At 56.7% G+C, this 4,522-nt stretch overlaps 1 non-coding gene across 1 annotated transcript; it reads left to right on the plus strand.

Annotated features, from left to right (window-relative positions):
* Positions 1 to 2,522: 2,522 nt before the first annotated feature.
* TRNAC-GCA lies at positions 2,523 to 2,594 on the plus strand. Its single transcript has one exon. It is a non-coding gene; the product is annotated as a tRNA-Cys (tRNA).
* The last annotated feature ends 1,928 nt before the right edge of the window (positions 2,595 to 4,522 follow it).

A 4,522-nucleotide genomic window follows, 5' to 3' on the forward strand; every position in this document is an offset into this window, starting at 1 on the left:
CTAGTTCTGTTCTCACTGAGTGATCAATTCCAGTTGTTTCCTCAGACCACCTCCCTCACCACACACACTGCTGTGCCCTTGTGTAAGTGAGTCCATGTCTGAATTGCAAGAATTCCTGCTCATTTCCCTTCTGGTTGGAGCATGAGGAGAGTGTGTTTGTGGTCAATGACGTTGCTGTAGGTTGTTGTCCATTTCCTGCCTTGATCATTCAGACAGTCCTTTTCCTGCCATATCCCCAGCACAGCAGCGATTGCAATAGCAGGGGGCAGGTTTTCTCTGGGGCACTGAGATTTGTCAGGGGGTTGGTGGCTCCTTTCTTTCCTCACCCTGGAGTAAACTCAGCTTTTAATTCCGAGGAAAGAGGTGGACAGGGTGGGTGTCAGGGGAGGGGCAGAGAGGTGGGGGCGGTGGACAGGGCAGGTCAGGGGAGGGGCAGAGAGGTGGGGGCTGTGGGCAGGGTGGGTCTCGGGAGAGGCAGAGAGGTGGGGGCGGCGGGCAGGGCGGGTCTCAGGGGAGGGGCAGAGAGGTGGGGGCGGTGGGCAGGGCGGGTCTCAGGGGAGGGGCAGAGAGGTGGGGGCGGTGGGCAGGGCGGGTCTCAGGGGAGGGGCAGAGAGGTGTGAGCGCTGGGCGGGGCGGGTCTCAGGGGAGGGGCGGAGAGGTGGGGGCGGTGGGCAGAGCAGGTCTCAGGGGAGGGGCAGAGAGGTGGGGGGTGGCCAGGGCGGGTCTCAGGGGATGGGCAGAGAGGTGGGGCGCTGGGCAGGGCGGGTCTCAGGGGAGGGGCAGAGAGGTTGGGGCGGGGGGCAGGGCGGGTGTCAGGGGAGGGAGCAGAGAGGTGGGGGCAGTGGGCGGGGCTGGTCTCAGGGGAGGGGCAGAGAGGTGGGGGCAGTGGGCGGGGCGGGTCTCAGGGGAGGGGCAGAGAGGTGCGGGCGGTGAGCAGGGCGGGTCTCAGGGGAGGGGCAGAGAGGTGGGGGCGGTGGGCAGGGCGGGTCTCGGGAGAGGCAGAGAGGTGGGGCGGTGGGCAGGGCGGGTCTCAGGGGAGGGGCAGAGAGGTGGGGGCGGTGGGCAGGGAGGGTCTCAGGGGAGGGGCAGAGAGGTGGGGGCGGTGGGCAGGGCGGGTCTCAGGGGAGGGGCAGAGAGGTGGGGGCGGTGGGCAGGGCGGGTCTCAGGGGAGGGGCAGAGAGGTGGGGCGGTGGGCAGGGTGGGTCTCAGGGGAGGGGCAGAGAGGTGGGGGGGTGGGCCGGGCGGGTCTCAGGGGAGGGGCAGAGAGGTGGGGGCGGTGGGCAGGGCGGGTCTCAGGGGAGGGGCAGAGAGGTGGGGGCCGGGCGCCGGGCGGGTCTCAGGGGAGGGGCAGAGAGGTGGGGGCGGTGGGCAGGGCGGGTCTCAGGGGAGGGGCAGAGAGATGGGGGCGGTGGGCAGGGCGGGTCTCAGGAGAGGGGCAGAGAGGTGGGGGCGGTGGGCAGGGCGGGTCTCAGGAGAGGGGCAGAGAGGTGGGGGTGGTGCGCAGGGCGGGTCTCAGGGGAGGGGCAGAGAGGTGGGGGCGGTGGGCAGGGCGGGTCTCAGGGGAGGGGCAGAGAGGTGGGGGTGGTGGGCAGGGCGGGTCTCAGGGGAGGGGCAGAGAGGTGGGGGCAGCAGGCAGGCCTTGGGGTAGGGGGTGGAGAGACACATGGAGGTCTTTGGGGAGGAGAGGAGCGAGCGGAAGGTGGACCAGCAGGCCTCAGCCACAGTGGAAGAGCGGGGGTGGGAAGTGGCCAATGGGAGTGAGGGCAGAGCACAGGTGGGGCCTGAGAGAGAGGAGAACGAGTCAAGGGGGTGGAGGGGGCAGGGCCGCCCAGAGGATTCAGGGGGCCTGGGGCAAAACAATTTTGGGGGCCCCTTCCATAAAAAGAAGTTGCAATACTCTAGAATCCTGTGTTCTCCTGGGGGTCCTGCAGGGCCTGGGGCAAATTGCCCCACCTGCCCCCCCCCGGGCAGCCCTGCCCTCAGCCTCCCCTCGTAAGTCCCCTGCCCCCTAATCATTTTTGTTGCCCTCCCCTAGACTCTCTCCAATTTGTTTCTGTAGTGCGGGGGCGAAAACTGGACGCAATGCTCCAGATGTGGCCTCACCAGTGCCGAATAGAAGGGAATAATCACTTCCCTCGATCTGCCGGCAATGCTCCTACTAATCCAGCCAATACGGCCAGGTACCCATATTGAATGCAGACCAAGCAATATTTGATAAATTGGTTACTGTCCATTCAGGAGGTTATTTCCCACCTATTCATAAATAATGGAGATGCTCTAAGCGGAGGGGAGAGAGCTGTCCCGTCCGTGTAGTTAATCCATCCCCCCGAGAGGTGGTAGCTATGTCACTGGGGGAAGCTATGGGGGTGGGTGTGCAAGCTGTGGTGTCTACATGGATCTATAAGTTTAATCAAACCCCATTTTTAAAAGCACTGTGGTCTGGGAACAGAACAGGAGATCTCTGAGGCAGGGCCTGTCCTTCAAAATCTTTAAGATCTCTGACTTACCTACATAGCAGTCATGGGGGTATAGCTCGGTGGTAGAGTGTTTGACTGCAGTTCAAGTGGTCCTTGGTTCAAATCCAAGTGCCCCCTTACAAACCTCTTCCTTTAACAAAAGTAAGGGCATTTCCATTATGTTCAGGAGTTCCACTGAATAGGGATCCCTGAAATGAATAGAAACACTCAATGTTTTCCTGTGCAAATGCATAAAAACCTAGCAAACATGTGCCTTCACTGAAATCAGTTCCAATCCTCTAAAGGATTAAAGAATCCTTATTGAGGTTGCAGGAAAAAAACATTCTGATGTGTAGAAAGAATAGTAAATATGGCAGGCGACAAGTTTGGCTTAACAGTGAAATCCTTGCTGATCTTAAACACAAAAAAGAAGCTTACAAGAAGTGGAAGATTGGACAAATGACCAGGGAGAAGTATAAAAATATTGCTCAGGCATGCAGGAGTGAAATCAGGAAGGCCAAATCACACTTGGAGTTGCATCTAGCAAGAGATGTTAAGAGTAACAAGAAGGGTTTCTTCAGGTATGTTAGCAACATGAAGGAAGTCAAGGAAAGTGTGGGCCCCTTACTGAATGAGGGAGGTAACTTAGTGGACAGAGGATGTGGAAAAAGCTAATGTACTCAATGCTTTTTTTGCCTCTGTCTTCACAAACAAGGTCAGCTCCCAGACTGCTGCACTGGGCAGCACAGCATGGGGAGAAGGTGACCAACCCTCTGTGGGGAAAGAAGTGGTTCAGGACTGTTTAGAAAATCTGGACGAGCACAAGTCCATGGGGCCAGATGCGCTGCATCCGAGGGTGCTAAAGGAGTTGGCGGATGTGATTGCAGAGCCATTGGTCATTATCTTTGAAAACGCATGGCGATTGGGGGAGGCCCTGGATGACTGGAAAAAGGCTACTGTAGTGCCCATCTTTAAAAAAGGGAAGAAGGAGGATCCGGGGAACTACAGGTCAGTCAGCCTCACCTCAGTCCCTGGAAAAATCATGGAGCAGGTCCTCAAGGAATCAATTCTGAAGCACTTAGAGGAGAGGAAAGTGATCAGGAACAGTCAGCATGGATTCACCAAGGGCAAGTCATGCCTGACTAATCTAATTGCCTTCTATGAGGAGATAACTGGCTCTGTGGATGAGGGGAAAGCAGTGGATGTGCTATTTCTGGACTTTAGCAAAGCTTTTGATACAGTCTCCCACAGTATTCTTGCCAGCAAGTTAAAGAAGTCTGGGCTGGATGAATGGACGGTAAGGTGGATAGAAACCTGGCTAGATCATCGGGCTCAACGGGTAGTGATCAACGGCTCCATGTCTAGCTGGCAGCCAATTTCAAGTGGAGTGCCCCAAGGGTCGGTCCTGGGGCCGGTTTTGTTCAATATCTTCATTAATGATTAGGAGGATGGGGTGGACTGCACCCTCAGCAAGTTTGCAGATGACACTAAACTGGGAGGAGTGATAGATACGCTGGAGGGTAGGGATAGGATACAGAGGGACCTAGACAAATTAGAGGATTGGGCCAAAAGAAACCTGATGAGGTTCAACAAGGAGAAATGCAGAGTCCTGCCCTTAGGACGGAAGAATCCCATGCACTGCCACAGACTAGGGACCGAATGGCTGGGCAGCAGTTCTGCAGAAAAGGACCAAGAGGTTACAGTAGACGAGAAGCTGGCTATGAGTCAACAGTGTGCCCTTGTTGCCAAGAAGGCTAACGGCATTTTGGGCTGTATAATTAGGGGCATTGCCGGCAGATCGAGGGATGTGATCATTCCCCTCTATTAGACATTGGTGAGGCCTCATCTGGAGTACTGTGTCCAGTTTTGGGCCCCACACTACAAGAAGGATGTGGAAAAATTGGAAAGAGTCCAGCGGAGGGCAACAAAAAATGATTAGGGGGCTGAAGCACATGACTTATGAGGAGAGGCTGAGGAAACTGGGCTTGTTTAGTCTGCAGAAGAGAAGAATGAGGGGGGATTTGATAGCTGCTTTCAACTACCTGACAGGGGGTTCCAAAGAGGAC

The sequence above is a fragment of the Mauremys mutica genome, unplaced genomic scaffold (assembly GCF_020497125.1).
Source record: "Mauremys mutica isolate MM-2020 ecotype Southern unplaced genomic scaffold, ASM2049712v1 Super-Scaffold_100324, whole genome shotgun sequence".
NCBI classification, from domain to species: Eukaryota; Metazoa; Chordata; order Testudines; family Geoemydidae; genus Mauremys; species Mauremys mutica.